General features: G+C 38.0%; 1 protein-coding gene and 1 long non-coding RNA gene across 40 annotated transcripts in view; one reads left to right on the top strand and one right to left on the bottom strand.

The window, feature by feature from the left end:
- The window catches only part of LOC108176883 (uncharacterized), a 75,491-nt gene extending 75,093 nt beyond the window's left edge, over positions 1–398 (bottom strand). The window contains exon 1 of one of the 6 annotated variants that reach the window (XR_011387129.1): positions 132–398. This is a non-coding gene — a long non-coding RNA (uncharacterized lncRNA). The remainder of the gene's footprint in view (positions 1–131) is intronic. The other 5 variants (XR_011387130.1, XR_011387131.1, XR_011387128.1 and 2 more) reach the window with 5 other exon arrangements.
- MAP2 (microtubule associated protein 2) overlaps positions 1–20,954 on the top strand; it is a 308,431-nt gene that overhangs the window by 132,219 nt on the left and 155,258 nt on the right. The window contains exon 1 of one of the 34 annotated variants that reach the window (XM_070070277.1): positions 763–809. The exons of the other annotated variants lie outside the window; for them this stretch is intronic. The gene's annotated coding sequence lies outside the window, so the exon portion shown is untranslated. Of the gene's footprint in view, positions 1–762; positions 810–20,954 lie in introns of those variants that run through there. 34 annotated transcript variants of the gene reach the window in all.

The following is a 20,954-nucleotide window of genomic DNA, read 5'->3' as shown; positions in this document are numbered from 1 at the left end:
TCTGGGCTTGCATCTTGAAATAACTCTGGATCTCCAGGGATTCTTGAAACTGAGTGAATCAGTTCCCACTTATTGGAAAGCTAAAGTAAGAGGTTAAATTAATGTAGAGATGAAAGATGAAAAAGTCATACCTCAAGTCCAGGAACGATGTTGGAGAGTGGGAAGAGCATGGGATGTAGTCACAGGAACCAGGAGTTAGAATCCTAGAATGCAGATCATTCTCCTCTATGCTCTCATAGCATTCTTTTTAGAAAAATTTTGTCACTCCTCTGCTATAGGGTTGGATAGATCTCTCTCTCTCTCTTGCTGTCTTCCATCTCTGTCTCTAGTTCTATCTTATTGCCTCTTTCTCACTTCTTCCTCTGTATCACAATTGTCTCAAGGATTTTCCTTTATCAGTTTCTCATACTCTAATACCATAATTATTATATTTGATGCCAAATTATCTCAAATTTGGACACTGGAAGTCCCTCTGAAACTCCCTTTCATTCTTCAGTGCTTCCCTGCTTTCTGGCATAACAAGATGTCCAAGGACTCTGTACTTTCCCTATCCCAGACTTGGGGTCAGCTACATTTTTTCCCAAGAACTTCCAGTTCCATTCTGTGATAAATGGTACTTAGAAACCAAGACTAGGGCAATGCTGCTTCTAGAACAAAACAAAATAATTGGTGTAGTCGTACTTGGTAAAACATAAAACATCGTACTATGACTGTTACTAGTATCACCAAAGAGACATTCAGCCTATTTGGAGCAATGCTAAAGCACCAACAGGAGTCTCTTGGTGTTTAGAGAATGAGGAGGAGACACAGTATGTATATGGCATAAATCGGCTTCATGACGTATAATATGAACTTGTATCTTATGACTCTAAGGGAGTAAGCAGAAGAAAAATTGTGTACTGTATTTTCACCTGTTCGCTAAGTGACTTTATTTAATACTTCTGATAGGAGAGAATAAAATGTCTCAGCTTATGGACAGATTATGATCTTTTTTAAAAATGAAACATTTGTCTGAAGAATGTTGAAACATAAATGTGTATCTTTCTTTGCTTTTTGCCATTCTTATATTAATTCACACTAGTGTGATTTTGAGATTTTTAAAAATTGCAAATATATTAACTTTACTGTGGTAGATATAAAAAATGCATCACATTTAAGGGGTTTGTGTGACAGCTTTGGGTTTCTGTGTGGAAAAAATGTATTATTGTGTGTTTTGTTGCCTATGATTTTATTTTAAATAAAATACACCTCCTATCTGTACTCTGACTTTAATTCATGCTGTAAACATCATTTGGTTTAATGTACAGAATTTTCTACTTTGATATATTATTTAATTCTTTCACTTAAAACTTTTTAAAAGAGCTAGTATTCCTCTATGAGACCATAAGTTTTGAGAAATTGGACAGGATACAAAAATGGGTAAACAGGTGCTGCTTAGCATCTCATTAATTGCAGGAAAGGAAAGCAAAATAGCCCAGATGTCCAAGGAACAGCATTTTTTTTTCTTTTTAACTTTGCCAGGACTGTTTCTTCTAACCGTGGGGGCTAAAGGAGGGAGGAGGACAGAGTAGGGAAAACATATAACAGAGCTAATGGTTTCCCAGGTCCCTCTTTTCATGGGAAGCCAGGCTAATAATAAGGAAGAGCAAAGAATTTGTGATTGCGTGATCTATGTTTGAATGTTCTTTATTTCCTTTATTTTCCTATTTTTGGTTTTGTAACACATTCAGATGACTGGATGTCAGATGCCTCTGTGTGTGGGCAGGCTGGGCTAGGCAAGGAAGAGATCAGTTTGGCAGTGCTGTGTTTCAGCTGTTTCAGGAATTCCTCATTTTCAACACTGGGCAGAAAGGGCTATTCCTGTAAAAAACTTGATACACGTGCAGAAACAACCAGACTCATGGAGAAGCTCAGGTCAGACTGTGTGGCCCAAGGAGGCTTCTCAGTTTACCAGGAGTTTGCCCTTGGGGACATTGTCTAACCTTTCTGGGTTTCAACTTGCCTGTTTATAAAATGGAGGTAATAGCAGGACCTTCCTTCTGGGGTCCTGTTAATATGCGAAAAGTGCCTAACTTAGTACAGGCAAACAATAAATATTAGCTCTTATGTTTATGGCTTTCTTACATTTTAATAGAACTGTTGATAAAATATTACCACTTCCTACCAATGTTTGAAATTTTTCAAACAGTTCCACCAACAAATAAATGTTCCATCTTTAAACTACATTTCTAACTTTATTTTTTTTTTACTTATTTATTTCCTTCCTTAGCAATGTGATATTTTTAAAGACTTTTATGGCCTCTGTATTACTCAGGTTCACCAACTTAATATAGGTCACATTGATGAATCGTCTTCTGTGGCTTGGCTCTTTGCTACATGCTGGGAATACACAAATACAATGCAATACTTGTCCTCAGGTAGCTCACTGTGGTGGGGTAGAACATCAGAGCTGGAGAACCTTTTTTCTGCCATTGACCATTTCGATATTTATAACATCATTCATGGGCCATACAAAATTATCAACGTAAAAATTAGCCAGCTATAGATTTATTGAATTTTGAATCCTGCCTAGGATTGCCTTGGTAGGGCCAGACTAAATGACCATGCAGGCCTTATATGGCCCGTGGGTTGGACATTCCCTATACCTGGAGAAAAGCCATTTGGTTTAATCATTATTATTACAAGATACAGTAGAGATATAAGCTAAGGGTAATTAAGGAATTCTTTATACTTCACAGTCATGAAGGTTGTTCTCCAAATTCACAAAGCAGCAATGATTTTCCAAAAGGAAAACAAATATGATGTAACTTTGGTTAGTGGTCAGAAATGTTTCTAACGAAGTATCCTTTAACTAAAACAAATGTGAGCACAGAGGTCATATTGAATATTTTATTTTGGAATCAATCATAATTCCCAAGGCTCCAGTTATCACTGATTTACATACGGGACATTTTGTAATTTAAAAGTTAAAATATCTCCACCTTTTACCTAGAGTACATAAGCCACAAAGGTACCCATGCACTAGAAGTGCCTCCAGCTTGATAAAGGGCTGATGCATACCGCATCCACAGGAAGCCCAGAGAAACTGAAACCGACATCTCCAAAGATCAACACTGGTTCCACACTAGCTCAAGTAGCAAAACACAGAACTTTTTTTTTATTGCTTAACACCTCCACTCACCTTAGAATTATAAGGCAATTTTTTAAAATTTGGGACAAGTTTCTCTTTTTATAAACTTAATTTATTTTAAAGGCAGAGTGACAGAGAGAAAGGGAGATACAGAGAAAGAGATCATCCATCTGCTAGTTCACTCCCTAAATGTCCACAACAGCCAGGGATGGATCAGGCCAAACCCAGGGGCCAGAAGCTTCATCCAGGTCTCCCCCATAGGTGACAGGGGCTCAAGAACTTGAACCATCTTCTGCTGCTTTCCCAGGCACATTAGCAAAGAGCTGGATTGGAAGTGGAACAGCTGGGACTTGAATTGGTGCCCATATGGGATGTTGGCATCTGGTAGTGATATAATCCACTGTGCCACAGCACCAGTGCCTCATTTTTAAAGATTAAATTGTTGGGGCCAGCACTGTGTAGTATAGGATAAGCCACTAACTTCAGTACCAGCATCCCATATGGGTGCTGGTTCATATCCTGGCTGCTTCTCTTCTGATCCAGTTCTCTGCTATGGCCTAGGAAGGCAGTAGAAGGTGGCCCAAGTCCTTGGGCCACTGCACCCATGTGGGAGACCTGGAAGAAGCTCCTGGCTCTTGGCTTTGGATCAGCCCAGCTCCAGCCTTTGTGTCCATTTGGGAAGTGACCCAACAGATGGAAGACTCTCTCTGTAACTCTGTCTCTCAAATAAATAAATAAAATCTTTAAAAATTTAATAAAAATAAAAATTAAACTGTTGATGTTAGTTATCCACACATCTTAGGAAACTGAGACAAAGACATTGCTTTGGGGGATTCCATTACTTCCTGGGTACCAGATTTTCACAGTGTGCATGTTACTCATGGCAACCTATCATCGAAGTTTTCAGCTGGAGGATTGGTTCCAAATCTTAAGGCATTTCTCTGCTATGGGAACAGTTTAGACCTTAGACTATACAGAGTACAGAGTAGCAGGGTGTAGTTTAAAAGCATAGAAAATGAATTCAGATCCAGTTAGTCTTCCTGTGTCATGGTTTTGCCATTCATAACAGAAATAATAACAGTAACCACCTCACAGAGTTGCTGGGAGAATGAAATGAGTTACTTCAAATAAATGCTCAAAAGAGATTGAAGTTTCTCACTGGTATCTATAGGGACCCATGAAAGCAACCCTCCTTCTCAGATGATTACCATTTGAGTCCAGACAGGAATTAAAGACACACCCATTACTGCTGTCTCCTCATCCTACACCAGAGTAGTTCTGCAGTTCATGGTGAAGTCCTATAACCTCTCTCAAAGTCAGCATTGTGCTTGAATTCCCAAGCTCTGGAGCCAGTCTCACACTCTGCAGACCAAGTTAGTATTCATGTAATTATGGGCATATCCCTTTGTCAGCACTGGCTCTGCTGCTCCAAAATCCTTATTAGAATTTTTGGTCCTCAATCAAAATACAACTCTGAGAAAGCTATTTTATCGGAAATGGATAGGTGTCTTATTCAGCTTAAAGTTGATTTGCAGTTAAAAGAATAATTTTCTCCTGTGCCTACCTGTTAAACACCAAGTACAAAACTTGCATTAAATGGTAGGAATATGGCAAGAATGGTAAAAGTAACATTACAATTTTATGAATTATATTTAGAGATTCTATTTAATGGATGTGTCATAAATACAGTTTTGGACTCCTCTTTGTCCTTTAATTTGTCTCTTAATGTGAAATGAAGGTCAGCTAATCATAAAATTGATTAGAGCATATTTTTCTGGATTTTGCTGAAAATTTTTTACTGATTAGAGCTAATAAAGAAGAGGGAATAGGAAGGGAAAATAAAAGGAAACAATAAAATATGCACTTTAAAATAAATTTTTATTTTTTTAAAGATTTATTTATTTATTTGAAAGTCAGAGTTACACAGAGAGAGAAGAGGCAGGAACTATCTGATGGTTCAATCCCAAACTGGCTACAACGGCTGGAGCTATGCCAATCCGAAGCCAGGAGCCAGGAGCTTCTTCCAGGTCTCCCACATGGGTGTAGGGGCCCAAGGACTTGGGCCATTTTCTACTGCCTTCCCAGGCCATAGCAGAGAGCTGGATTGGAAGTGGAGCAGCCGGGGCTAGAACCCATATGGGATGCCGGTGCTTCAGGCCAGGACATTAACCCGCTTTGCCACAGTGCCAGCCCCCTAATTTCAATATAATATTAATGTAGAACATTGATATAATTCACAATACCTTGTTGATACAAGATCACCTTCAAATGTAATTTGAAGCCCACAACCTGTTTATTTTAAAACTCCTTGGTTTCACTGACACAAGAGAAAAATACCTTTGTGTTTGTTGAGTAAATAGGTTATCTCGGTTATTTTGTCCATGAAACAGTGGCACCAGAATCATCAAGGGTGGTTAACAAATGTGCAGTAGTCTCATGGGTCCCTTCAAGACTCCTGAATCACATCGTTCAGAGGTGAGGCCCAGAATCTGCATTTTAGCACAGTTCTGCACAGTCAATAGGAAAAGATGTGATCCACAGCCATGCTCTCCAATTTCAAACTCTCCTCAGTTGGTGGTGCTGGGGGAGCAATGGCACCCTCTCCCTCCATAACCTGTTGCCCTCGTCGTTGTATTTATGCGTTATCATCGGTCTCTGAAATCGCTTTTCTTGATCCATGTGGTTTTTAGTTGTTTCCTTTCATCTCTGAGCTCTGCTTCCTATCCTCTCCCCTCAGCATGCATGCATTGCAACACACTTGATGTGTGTATCTGTCGTTGGCAGAGTCACCATTCTGTTTATGCCTTTTTTACTCCACACAGTTGTGCACTTACTTAGTTCAAAGCCCCTAACAGCTGTACCGGACCCCAGGACTCCTTTTAATATGTTTGACTTGTCTATGCTTCTGGCTGTCATCCCCTCCGTTGTCTTCAGCTCCCACCATCATAAACACCAAATTCAACCACTTCACACAGGCTCACCACTGGGCTAGCCGACTTGTGGTCAGGCCTAGGGAATACTCTCACAATTTAATGTTATTAAATCAAGACTTTAAAGACAATTGCTCACTTAGGAAGTTGTTTTTTTTTTTTTTTTTTTGACAGGCAGAGTGGACAGTGAGAGAGAGAGACAGAGAGAAAGGTCTTCCTTTGCCGTTGGTTCACCCTCCAATGGCCGCCGCGGCTGGCGTGCTGCGGCCGGCGCACCGCGCTGATCCGATGGCAGGAACCAGGAGCCAGGTGCTTTTCCTGGTCTCCCATGGGGTGCAGGGCCCAAGCACCTGGGCCATCCTCCACTGCACTCCCTGGCCACAGCAGAGAGCTGGCCTGGAAGAGGGGCAACCGGGACAGAATCCGGCGCCCCAACCAGGACTAGAACCCGGTGTGCCGGCGCCGCTAGGCGGAGGATTAGCCTAGTGAGCCACGGCGCCGGCCTACTTAGGAAGTTTTAAGCTAGTTGGATAACATATGCTGGCAGTTCAGTCCCAAACTCAGCAGAAAATGCCTTTGTATTAAGAGTGAATTATATGTGATTTTCCTTTAATCAACTATTTCCAGCCATGATTTATAATTTCTCAAAAATATCTTTCATAGGCACCCTAATCCAAAGTTGTTTTCTTTTGCTCACATTTGTCACTCAATGTTTTAATCTTTCTCTTTGAAGTTATTAGGTTCATGTTAATTACTAAGAAACTATGAAATGAGGTCACGAAGTTATCTTCACAAGTATGAAACGGGTGTCTTTTGCTAGAGAGCATCATTTCTCAATGAGATATTTACATTCAATACAAAGATCAGCATTGGAGACTATTTTCTCCTGTTATTTGTGTATGTGCAATATCAGGGTCTCTTAGTCAAAATGTTGTCATTGTCTGGCTACATAAATATCTAAAAGTAATTCTAAGCAAACATTTTTTTAAAAAAATAAGCAACCAAGTATTCAATTGAAAGATGAAGCCATCCAGGAAATGGTGATGAAATACTTGTTGTCTCTTTTTAGCTCTCCCTCAATCAGACCCTGCTGACTGTGTCCCTCCAGGCCATAGACATAGTGAGGGTGACATTCTCTCTTTCCAAGATAATCCTCATGATAGGATGCGCTTAATTTATGCTGTTAATGAGACTTAACTGACCATATCCATGTATCATCAATACATGTAAGTCCTGAATAGAGAACCAACCACCCAATTAAAATATTCCCTGTCACAGATTTGCCATGTCTAGCAAATTCTGTAGAAATGCTGATTGTGGTAGTCGGTGGCTGTTGATGTTGTTCACGATTTATAAGGCTGTACTGAAGGGCACGGGAAACTTAAGATTTCCTTAGAACAATGTCCCTGTTTAAATCTACTCCCATTCAGACACAGCTGGCATTTAGTAATGCCAGCCACTGAATGAGATCTTTCAGGAGCTTCTGCCTGCTTCACCTGTAAAGGCTCGCTGGTTTATAAATGCAACCCTGCTTGCTTCCAAAGCTCTTGATCCTCCAGCTCTTCGCTTCCGGTCTCTTCCCATTCTTGCTCTTCCCTCTGCTTGGAGCATCTTAACACTCCTAACACACTATCTCAGTTTTCATTTACTTCTTTATTTCAAGTGATGCACAGATTGCTGAGTCAGTCTTCGTGTTTCTGTACTATTTTGTCATCTTCACAACCCTCTTTTTTTTTTTTAACCTTTCTCTGGTATAAAATAGGTTTCTCTTTCATTGTACTTGCCTTTAACTGAATGTTATCAGTGCCAGCTTCTCAAGATTTCCCTTTGTGTATTCTTTGTGCATTTCTTTTTTTTCCTCATTTAGTAAGTTTATTGCTTGAATATGTTTGCTTTTTTGTGATGTATATTTTTAACTTTTATTTAATAAAGATAAATTTCCATAGTACAACATTTGGATTATAGTGGCTTTTCCCCCGCATAACCTCCCTCCCACCCACAACCATCCCATCTCCCACTCCCTCTCCCATCCCATTCACATCAAGATTCATTTTCCAATTATCTTTATATACAGAAGATCAATTTAGTATATACTAAGTAAAGATTTCCACAGTTTGCACCCACACAGAAACACAAAGTATAATGTTTGAGTACTAGTTATACCGTTAATTCACACAGTACAACACATGAAGTACAGAGATCCTACATGGGGAGTAAGTGCACAGTGACTCCTGTTGTTGATTTAACAATTGACACTCTTATTTATGACGTCAGTAATCACCTGAGGCTCTTGTCATGAGCTGCCAAGGCTATGGAAGTCTCTTGAGTTAAAAAACTCTGATCTTATTTAAACAAGGTCATAGTCAAAGTGGAAGTTCTCTCCTCCCTTCAGAGAAAGGTACCTCCTTCTTTGATGGCCCGTTCTTTCCGCTGGGATCTCACTCACAGAGATCTTTCATTTAGGTCATTTTTTTTTTTTTTTTTTTTGCCACAGTGTCTTGGCTTTCCATGCCTGAAAAGCTCTCATGGGCTTTTTGGCCAGATCCAAATACCTTGAGGGCTGATTCTGAGGCCAGAGTGCTGTTTAGGGCATCTGCCATTCTATGAATCTGCTGTGTATCCTGCTTCCCATGTTGGATTGTTCTCTCCTTTTTAATTCTATCAGTTAGTGTTAGCAGACACTAATCTTGTTTATGTGATCCCTTTGACACTTAATCCTATCATTATGATCAATTATGAACTGAAACTGATCACTTTAACAAGTAAGATGGCATTGATACATGCAACCTTGATGGGATTGAATTGGAATCCCCTGGCACATTTCTAACTCTACCATTAGGGGCAAGTCTGATTGAGCATGTGCTCCTCCCTCTCTTATTCCCATTCTTATATTTAACAGAAATCACTTTTCAGTTCAACTTAAATGACTAAGAATAATTGTGTGTTAATTAAAGAGTTCTACCAATGATATTAAGTAGAACAAAAAAATACTAAAAGGAATAAAGTATTAAGTTGTTCCTCGACAGTCAGGACAAGGGCTGATCAAGTCATTGTTTCTCGTAGTGTCCATTTCAGTTCAACAGGTTTCCTTTTTGGTGCTCAGTTGTCACCAATCAGGGAGATATTATGATATTTGTCCCTTCGGGACTGGCTTATTTCACTCAGCATGATGTGTTCCAGATTCCTCCATTTTGTTGCAAATGACCAGATTTTTTTTATTGCTATATAGTATTCTATAGAGTACATATCACATAATTTCTTTATCCAGTCTTCTGTTGATGGGCATTTAGGTTGATTCTAGGTCTTAGCTATTGTGAACTGAGCTTGTGCATTTCTTGATACAGGCTTCATGATCCCTTTTGTCATCAATCAGTCATCAATCATATATTTTATTGAGCAATCCAAATTAAATAAGCAGTGCCTTTCCTTCTAGAAAAATCTTCAGAGATGGTTTGTTGGCCTGGAAATCAAGGTGCTGGTTGGTCCCATATTGAAGTGCCTGGATTTGAATCCCTGAGTTGCTCACTTCCAATTCTAGCTTCATGTTGGTGTGAGAACTAGAGGATAGCAAGTGATAGCTCATGTTATTGGGTCCTTGCCACACACTTATGAGACCAGAATTGAGTTTCCAGCAACCTGGTCCATCCCTGACTACTGTGGGCATTTGGAGAGTAAATAGATGGAATATCTCTCTTTCTTTTGTCTCTCTGCTTCTTAAATAATAAATAACAAATGAATATACTCCTCTCTTAAAAACATAGAAAAGCCCTCATTTAGGCAACTCCTACTTTTTTCTGTGTCATCTATGTGTTTACAAATATTTAATTACAAAGTATCTATAAGCTGGGCATTTGATTCCCTTTTGTTTACTACTTTATTTCTACTGGGCTCAAAATAAACAGATAGATACCAGGCTGAACTACTGCAATCAAATGAACAATTCTCTCATTTTTTTCCCTAGGTCAGCATCTACAAAATAAATTAACGTTATTTACTGTGCACCCATATAAAAAGAGTCTTCCAGATATTAAAGAAAGAGAAAGTGATCAGAAACATATTAAATTTGTCTTGAGCTTAAATAAAACTGAGGAGTTGAAAGTTTTTCTAAATGATTCCTTATATATTTTTCTGTTTCCTTGCCTGTGGTTTCCATGGCTTGGGGGTGGTGGGGTGGAGAGACATACTGGAAAGGAATAGGAAAACCAAAGATACTGAAAAGATGAACAAAAATCATAACAAAAGAGAGTGTGATATTTTAATAGAAAATTTAGTGTCCCCAGGGATACAGAAATTGAACAAATCACAGTGGCTATTATTGCAAAGAACATATTTTTGCAGTCTGTTTAAAATATAAGTCAAGGGGCCAGCACTGTGGCATAGTGAGTGAAGCCGTCGCCTGCAGTGCTGACATTCCATATGGGCACCAGTTCCAGTCCTGGCTGCTCCATTTCTGATCCAGCTCTCTACTATGGCCTGGGAAAGCAGTAGAGGATGACCCAAGTCCTTGGGCCCCTGCATCCACATAGGAGACCTGGAAGAAGCTCCAGGCTCTTGGCTTTGGTTTGACCCAGCTCTGGCCCTTGCAGCCATTTGGGGTGTAAACCAGCAGAAGGAAGACCTCTCTCTCTCTCTCTCTCTCTCTCTCTCTGCCTCTGTTAGTCCACCTTTCATATAAAGAAATGTTTAAAAAAATAAAAGTCAAAATAGATAGGCAATGCCTAGTAAAATGGTTGAGCTGTTTAATGGAATATTAAATAAGTATCTTCTCAGAATTATGCCTATGAAATACATGAAATCTGATCTCTTTATATTAATAAAAATTAAAAAAATCCAATTCTTCAATTACATATTTATTATTAAAAAGGAAAAGGATCGGGGCCGGCACTGTGGCGTAGTAGGTAAAGCCACTGCCTGCATTGCCAGCATCCCATATGGGCGCTGGTTCAAGACCTGGCTGCTTGACCTGGCTGCTTCCGATCCAGCTTCTCTGCTATGGCCTGGGAAAGCAGTGAGAGATGGCTCAAGCCCTTGGGCCTCTACATCCACGTGGGAGACCCAAATGGAACTCCTGGCTCCTGGCTTCAGATCAGTGCAGCTCTGGCTGTTGCAGGCAATTGGGGAATTAACCAGCAGATGGAAGACCTGTCTCTCTCTCTCTCTCTCTGTATGTGTCTCTCCCTCTCCCTAACTCTTTCAAATAAATAAAATGTTTTAAAGAAAAACAAAAAGGGAGAAAGCCATAAAATTATGAATAATATTCATTATAATGTAATTTTTAATATTTATTTTTATTTATTTGAAAGAGTGAAAGAGAGGGAGAGACAGAATGATATATCTTTCATCTGCTGGTTCACTCTCCAGATGGCTGCAAAGGGCAGGACTAGATCTTTCACTAGTGTGGCAGGGGCTCAAATACCTGGGCCATCATCTGCTGCTTTCCTGGTGTATGACAAGGAAGCTAGTTTGGAACCAGAGCATCTGGTTCTGGAACCTGTGCCCTGATATGGGAACCTGACATCCTAAGTGGCCTGCTGCACCACACCAGCCCCAATATAATGTAACATTAAAACATTAAACATTGAATCTGGCAAACATGATTATTCTATTGCGAATAAATATTCCTATGCCTGACATTGATTATGTATAATCTTTCCATTTAACTCAATAATCAATATGTCTTTTACCTAGAATGCTTTGGAGCTTAGAAATATGATGAGAAAATGAAACTTTAATAGAAATAAGAATGATAATCCCTCTTTCCATTGAAGTTCCTATTTCTTCTCCCACAAAGGATTTGATATATATCTTCTATATTCTTTAGTTACAAACAATAAGAATTGTGACTTTAGTGCATGTTAAGATGTGCCATTGAACACGTTCTAAATATTCAATGTGTGTTGTAGTTCTTACTGTTTTATTTATAATATCTTTTAAAAATACCCACATAGCTAATTAGGTTTCTGTTTTTATCTCTAATTTGGTGAAAATCAGATTTCATCAATGGCCTAAAGATAAGAGGAAGTGGAAAGATAGGAACTAAGATACTACAAATGTAATTCTTGATGACCAACTTCCTAGTGTAACTGATCCCTAAACACCAGAGAGATTAGATAGATTTCATAAATTTGGGGAATACGTATTTCTTTTTTCTTTTTTTTTTTTTTTTTTTGACAGGCAGAGTGGACAGTGAGAGAGAGAGACAGAGAGAAAGGTCTTCCTTTTGCTGTTGGTTCACCCTCCAATGGCCGCTTCGGACGGTGCGCTGCGGCCGGTGCGCTGCGGCCGGCGCACCGCGCTGATCTGATGGCAGGAGCCAGGTGCTTCTCCTGGTCTCCCATGGGGTGCAGGGCCCAAGTACTTGGGCCATCCTCCACTGCACTCCCTGGCCACAGCAGAGAGCTGGCCTGGAAGAGGGGCAACCGGGACAGAATCCGGCGCCCCGACCGGGACTAGAACTCGGTGTGCCGGCGCCGCAAGGCGGAGGATTAGCCTAATGAGCCGTGGCGCCGGCCTTTTTTTTTTTTTTTTTTTTTTTTTTTTTTTGACGTATTTCATCTATTAGATGAATAAAATGATAAATAAATATCACATTCTACATGTGATATCACATTTCTTACATTGCCACAGAAAGTGTTTCATGATTTAAACCAAAAATAGAAAACATTGAATAAAATGCTTAGTATCTTGGAGAATTTCAACCTTTTCAAAATAATTGTAATGCTAAGTTTAAAAACTACTTAAATCAGATGGAGTAGCATTGACTGACTTCTCCCATACTTCTAGCTCTCCAACTCTATTGCTGGGGCCTAAAGGAATAGCAAGAGCTTAGAATATTGAGGTAAATTAATTTTCAAGACTGATAAAATGATAAACAAAATAATTCATTTTAGCAGTTCAGAAAAGAAATCAAGAATTTAGATCTAATATGCGATGTAGCATTTGATTTTATAGCATTTGATTGTGTGTCAGTATTGAATCTTCCATCAAATTGTAATGGCTCTACTTGTAGAGACCTTTGATAAAATGAAGGTTCATTTCCTGCTTCCAGAAAGATGAGCCAAGAAATTCATGATTCCTGAAGACAGTTCTGCCTCACTGACTACTAAATGAAAATATTTAGTAAAACATTCTCCATACTCATTCTCTTAATTTGCCTTCACGGCTTCCCCAGCTCTGTTGCAGGTACTCAAATAGTTCACCTATAAACAGGTTGTACTCCAGCAATGAAAGAAACACATTTTTTTTAAATCAACTTTTAGGTAATTGCAAAAATGGAGATAAGTTTACAAGTTATAACTAAGGAATCACCAGTGGATAAAAGGATAAAAAAAAAAACACTGCTAGAATTTTTTTTTAAAAAATGAAAGAATCTTTTTAAAGCCTGAATTAAAGAGAGATGTATTCAAAATAGCCATTTATAAATGTGCCAAAGATGAAAATTCTAATAGTACTATATTTAGATAGTTACCCAGGTCTCAAATTAAATGAAATAAGTGATTTTGTGTCATTATTTCTGAAACTGAGTCCAGAGTTAAGACTTCTAGGTAGTAATTTATGCTATTTATGTATGTATGTATTTATTTAATCATTTTTGAGAGGTGAGAAGAGGGGGAAAGTTAGGAGATGGAAAGAGGGAGAAATCTTATTGATTGGATGATTCTTTAGGTGCCTGCAACAGCCAGAGCTGGACCAGGTGGAGCCAGGAACCAGTAGTGCAATCCAGCTTACCTATGTGAGTGGCAGGCACCCAATTATTTGAGACATCACTGCTGCCTCTCAAGGTATACATTGACAGGAAACTGGAGTCAGGAAATTGAGCTGGGAATTGAACACAAGCACTCCACTGTGGACACAGGTGTCATAACTGCTAGGCCTACATGCTTTCTCCCCATTCATGTTTTTTATGTGAATTTTAATTTCAGTTATTCATGAAGGCATGAATTCATACTGACTGAATATTTATTGCATACCAGTTATATACCGAAATCAGTTTCTCTGTACTTGGCATGTAGTAATTAATACAACAGGCAAACCGTCCTGCTTTCATGAAACTTACAAGTGAATGGAGAGAAACAATGAAGAATAAATATAAACATATAGTATATTAGAAACTGACAAGCATCAGGCAAAATAGAATAAAGGATATTGGACAATGGAATTACAGATTGCGGTATTAAATATAATGATCAGTTGAAACCTCACCGAGAAGGCAATATTTGAGGGAAGACTTAGACTAGAGAAAGGGGTTATTTGGCATAAAAGTGTCCCATACCCAAATTTCAACCACAAAAGATTTTGATTTATACTAAACATGGATGATGTAATATGACATTGATTCAGTTTTCTGATGCACATTTAAGATCCACTTTGGTATTTGGTGATTCCTAATGATATAAAAACAGGAGGGTAGTTTTGGATTTTGTTAAGACATGCACTTTATTATCATGTATCTTTCTCAGATATGGGTTAATTTGAAAGATTTTAAAAACAAAGGTAAAAACCCAAATCATTAAACAATGGAGTTTTCAAGAACATGGGAACATGTATCTCATCCATATAACTCTATTTTTTCTTCCAAGAATAGATTAGGTAAACAGTAAATAAAATCATATTTTCTTCCTCAACAACAAAATACTTGTGTTTATGCACATTATTTAAACATGAGCAGATGTAATCTGAAGTAATACTGAAAATAAAAATCTGTGTTTCTTATCCTATAGCTTTGGTGCACAGCATATTGTTGTCATAAATAATCTTAAATACCTGTCATAGAAACATGGAAACTTGTTAGTTCTATGTTAGTTTGTTTGCTCTGTTACCTTGTAAGTGTTAGGCTGAATTGCAAACTAGCTCAGAAGTCAAGGGATTGAATTTCTGCTCTACCCTTACCACCTCTGTGTCATTGGACACATTGCTAACCCTAACTGGCCCTATTTTCTCAACTGTAAGACAGCAGTCCTTAGCTCTCAGAATTGTTGACTAAAATAATGTGCTCAAAAAGGTTAGTACACTATAGAAACTAATTTGCTTATATCATATCTGTGTTGTTTGTTGTGTGTGTGTCTCACGTTGATTCCGAGAAAAGAAGCTTTGTGATACTGTGTGCTTTGAAAGTTTGGGAAAACATCAGGAAAGAGGCAGAATTTTAAATGCACAAAAGGAAGGATAAGATATGGGCTAAAAAAGTAGACAAACCTGAAATAAACTAGCAATTATAACAGGTGTCAGCAAGAGTTATTTGTGAAAGAAACTATTTGGAAAACATCTTAAACTGTCCATTCTTTTGTCATAATATTATAGTTCTGTAAGGGGTGCTGTAGACAAATTCTGTTACTAGTTGATGTGTTCCTAAATATGTATTTTCTTTATTTTGTTCCCTTCATTTATTTTTTTACTTACAGTTTCCATTTATACACTAAAACTCAATGTAAAAAGCCATCTCTCTACTGGGGAAAATATTTTCCTACAATTTGTTTATTTAACATACATGTAAGATCATATGGTCTTCATTGATACAGCCATGGTTGCATGATATGCTTACAAAATAATTGCTCATAATAACTCCTTTTAAATGATTTTCACTACAAACCTTAAAACTTATTGTAAACAAAGAGCTTCTGAGCCAATGGGACTATCATATTTATTATTTTGAGGTATACCATACATTAATAGATCCACACATCTTAATTCCTTTCCCTCTTCTCCCCCTCCATGATTTGGCCACCCAAATCAATAAAACATTGTGCTTCTTCCCAGGCAGTACTACCCCTCCACCTATTCCCCAAAGATAGATTGGAGTAATAGTTTTGTCTGTTCTTGAAATTCATGCAAATGGAATAATACATTATATACTCTTTCACTCATCATGCTTATGAGATTCATCTAAGTAGCTGCATGCAAGAGTAATTTTTCTTGTTTCTTTTCCTGTTTAAATGTGTAGTAATCCTCTTACTATGTGAATATAGCACAATTAATTCTATTATTGACAAGTATTGGGTATTTTCTAATTTTTATGCTATCATGAATAAAGCTATTAAAACATTTTTGTAAATGTTTTTGAGGACATACTTATGCATGTCTCTTCTCTCAGTCTACTAGCAGTGGACTTGCTCATGGGACAGACACATATTGCTAGCTATTGTCAGAAAGTTAGCTTTGCTATATATTGCTAGATAGTCTTCGAAGTAGTTTTGCTAATTTAAATATCCACAGCAATATAGGAAAGTTCCAGTTGTTCTACTATGATAGTTTAAAAATTTTTATAAAGTTTTTATTCTCAACATAGTTCTTAAGGTGATTTGATAAATTGAGGTAGCAATTATGTTTCATAATTGCAGCTCACATGATACCTTTACGAAAGACCTTTCAGTTCAATTTACTTTGGCATAAGTCAGTGAGTAGAATAGAACCTTAGAGACATAATCAGTTACTAAGCATAGATGATAATGGCATACAAAATCCAAATATGGCTGTAGGGCTAGCTATTTCACTAACCTGCAGTCATTATTTGGAAACAGGAAATAAGAAAAATTCCTCTCTCTCTCTCTCTCTCTCTCTCTCTCTCTCTTTGCTTTTCTCCATTTACATCATTCTATTGTTTTCATCTTGGTAAATTAGATAAAAACACTGTTAAGATAAAGAAAGCAAGATATTTTTAAAAGTACCTGTGCAGTTTTCTAATGAATTATGAATATCTCTGATATTCAAAATGGTTTCATAATCCAAAAATAGTTTGAAATGCATTTTCTACTTGCATTTAAGAATATGGAGAAAACTGGCCGGCGCCGCGGCTCAATAGGCTAATCCTCCGCCTAGCGGCGCCGGCACACCGGGTTCTAGTCCCGGTCGGGGCGCCGGATTCTGTCCCGGTTGCCCCTCTTCCAGGCCAGCCCTCTGCTGTGGCCAGGGAGTGCAGTGGAGGATGGCCCAGGTGCTTGGGCCCTGCACCCCATGGGAGACCAGGAAAAGCACCTGGCTCCTGGCTCCTGCCATCGGATCAGCGCGGTGCGCCGGCCGCAGCGCGCCGGCCGCGGCGGCCATTGGAGGGTGAACCAACGGCAAAGGAAGACCTTTCTCTCTGTCTCTCTCTCTCACTGTCCACTCTGCCTGTCAAAAAAAAAAAAAAAAAAAAAATTCTAAAAAAGAATATGGAGAAAACTGCACCGACACTTCAAGTGAAATTGTGAAGCCAAACCCTGATCCTGATGACTCAGAAAGATTAAAGTTGGATTCAACAGGAATTGGAGAGTTGTTTCGATCATCTTATCTTACGCTTCTTCCTACCAGCTTAGAATAAATTCATCCTCCCCACTGCAGGCCAAGTCTAATCATACTCACAGTGAGAATGTCAGAGAGGACTATGGTTCACCCAGATGTCAGTTTGTTCTTTGCTTCTTTACAGACTTACATTTTTTTTACTAGATTCATTCTTCATCTAAGTCTAGTGGTGAAAGTGAACACCTTGGTTTAAAATATTTTCTACTAGTTACATGTATATAAGACTTAAAATAAATGTAAAGTAAGACAAATGATAAAAGAACTTATGGCCTATACAATATCAATGCATTTTCAAACTGTAGTTGAATAAACAGTCTAGCTCAATGGCATATTATGCCTAGCAAAAGTAAATAACAGGGCCAGTGCCGTGGCTCACTAGGCTAATCCTCCGCCTAGCGGCGCCGGCACACCGGGTTCTAGTCCCGGTTGGGGCGCCGGATTCTGTCCCGGTTGCCCCTCTTCCAGGCCAGCTCTCTGCTGTGGCCCGGGAGTGCAGTGGAGGATGGCCCAAGTGCTTGGGCCCTGTACCCATGGGAGACCAGGAGAAGCACCTGGCTCCTGGCTCCTGCCTTTGGATAGGCGCGGTGCGCCGGCCGCAGCGCGCCAGCCACAGCGGCCATTGGAGGGTGAACCAACGGCAAAAGGAAGACCTTTCTCTCTGTCTCTCTCTCTCACTGTCCACTCTGTCAAAAAAAAAAAAAAAAAAAAAGTAAATGACAGATTACATAATACACAATAAGCTGCTGAATGTTGTCTATCTCAATCATGACAAAATAAAACCAAACCAAACCAAACTTGAGGCAGGAGACAAGTAATTCAGGGATTCTATTTTTGGGGGAGAAATTTTTACTCCCAGTAATAAATGTGTCCATTATCTTCTATCAAAATCCTTTCCATGAATTTCCCAAAAATTGATTTGTTAAATAATTTTAACAGCTATGTTGATGGGGTATAGTTAATTGATATATTTTGTTATGAAAAACAAAAACCCTGTGAGTGATTTATACACTCATATATTTACCCTTTTGGTGCTTAGTGATTGTTCTTTTATATTCTGACCAGTTGTTTTTTATCACATAAATCTTTATCACATAAATATTTGAATTTTTTGAAGATATCATGTTAATCCATTTTCTCAAGCAATTTTTAAAAACTGTAATCTAGAAACCTCTATCAAATTTATCAAAGAATTTGAGAAGTATTTCTAGAAAAAATTTCAGATCCTCAAATGATTCAGAAAACTCATGACATTTGAATTTAAAAAGTGAACAGCTTTTGGAGCCATGCTTCTAATAATTGGTGGTCATCTGGAATATGTCACAGAATGAAACTGATAGTTAGCGTATTTTAACTAGTGGTCATGGAATTCAAAGACATGCTGCCTAGAGACTGGAATTTTAAAAATTACTTCATATTTTTAGGGAAAAGTACTTTATTGAAATACAATTCATATAACATTAAATTCAGCCTTTTAAAGTATACAATTAAATGGTTTTTGTAATATTCAGTTATACAATCATAACCATCACCTGATTTCAGAGTATTTTACTCTTAAAAAAAAAAAAACTTGTAACCATTAGCCATCATTCTGCATTGCCCCTTGTCCTCAGGCCCTAGAAACCACTAATATAGTTTCTGTGTCTATAGATTTGACTATTCTAGGTATTTTATATAAATGGGATTGTGCATTATATAGTCTTTTGTAACTGGCTCCTTTTACTTAGTATAATGTTTTTGAAATTAATTCAGGCTGTAGTATGTGTTAATATATTTTTATTGCCTAATAATATTCTACTACATGGATATACTGTATCTTTAAGTTTCAATTGTATTAATATTATTTTTGAAAAATCATAATTGCATAAATTTATGGAATCTACTGAGATATTTTTCTTTGTTATGGTACAGTTTTATTATCTATAGTTCTCTTCTGTGTTAGATTTCATACATTTGTTCCTCCTACATATTTTCTACTTTGTCTCCTCTGACTTATGTCTCCCCACCTTCCCTACTCCGCCCCTGCTAACCACTGTGTCATTATGTGTGTCTGTGTTTGAAATTTTTTACAGATCTCATATGTAACTTTGACCATGCAATGTTTTCGTTTCTTTGCCTGTTATTTCACCTAGTATAATGTTTTCCAGGCTCATCCACATTATGGCAAATACCAAAATCTTGCCCTTTTGTAAGGCTGAATAATATTTTATTATGTATAAATAACACAGTTTCCTTATCCATTAATCCAGCAGTGGAAACTGACATTGTATCCATATCTTTGCTATTGTGAATAATGCCTCAATAAACACAGGTGTAATTTTTTGTTTTTATTTATTTTATTTGAGAGGTAGAGTTACAGACAGTGAGAGGAGGAGACAGAGAGAAAGGTCTTCTTTCTATTGATTCACTCCCCAAATGGCTGCAACAGCTGGTGTACCTATCCAAAGCTAGGAGCCAAGTGCTTCCTCCTGGTCTCTCACGTGGGTGCAGGGGCCCAAGGACCTGGGCCATCTTCCACTGCTTTCCCAGGCCATAACAGAGAGCTGGATCAGAAGTGGAGCAGCTGGGACTTGAACCAGTGCCCACATGGGATGCTGACACCCCAGGCGGAGGATTAACCCACTGCACCATGGCGCCGGCCCCAACAGGTGTCATTTTTATAACTTACTCTATTCAACTGTGCATCATGTTATGGCTTCTCTAAGTATTAGGTCAAAACATATGAAATTGCCTCTTTGTAGGTAAGACATAATAAAATTTCAGTATTTCATGTAATTCAGACTAAAGTGAAAACTATGATGCTTTCTTTTGCTGTTTGACCACATTACACTTTTTGTGTGGATCAACTTTGTTGGAAGAAAAGATATCATCTATAGCAAATAAGGAAACATTTGGAATTTGGGTATCAAAATAATTTGCAAATAACATTTTCCTATTATATTTACAATAACAAATTCAAAATGAACATATAATTACTATTTCTATTTTTAATTTTTAAAGTACACATAGTTATTATAACTGGCTTGGTGAAAAATGATTCGAAAATACTTTGGCCATTAGTAAGTATTAATTCATTATCTTTTTTTAATTTTTAAAATGTAAAAACTGAAATTACTTATTTAAACACAAAATCTGATATTTCAAACAAGCTCATAGATTCAAGTGTAAATATGAAATTCATTTATGTTTCATATATACCTTATAGCAGGAAGTCAATTTTATTCAATATTTTAACAATTTTGTATATGGAACAAAGTTTTATGATGTGGACATTTCCACATGTGGAATCATTTTGGTACCTAAAAATATTGAGGTTTGCAGCATTTTTTATTTCAGATTTTTGGAGTAAGATGCTCCATCTGTACCAACCTCATTGGCTAGCTCCATGAAGGCAGTCATCTTTACATGTTTGGACATTGGTGGAGCCAAAGCACCTAAAACTGCCTGGACCACAGAGGCACACAGAAATATTTTTCAAATGAATGAATGTGAAAATCACAGTGGGGGCTGGCATTGTGGCATAGTGGACAAAGCTGCTGCCTGTGATGCCAGCATTCCATAGAGGTGCTGGTTTATGTCTCAGCTGCTCCCTTTCTGATCTAGCTCCCTGCTAATGACCT

This window comes from Oryctolagus cuniculus, chromosome 3, assembly GCF_964237555.1.
Source record: "Oryctolagus cuniculus chromosome 3, mOryCun1.1, whole genome shotgun sequence".
NCBI lineage: Eukaryota > Metazoa > Chordata > Mammalia > Lagomorpha > Leporidae > Oryctolagus > Oryctolagus cuniculus.
The sequence above is the reverse complement of the archived record's forward strand: the minus strand, read 5'-3'. Positions and strand labels throughout refer to the sequence as shown.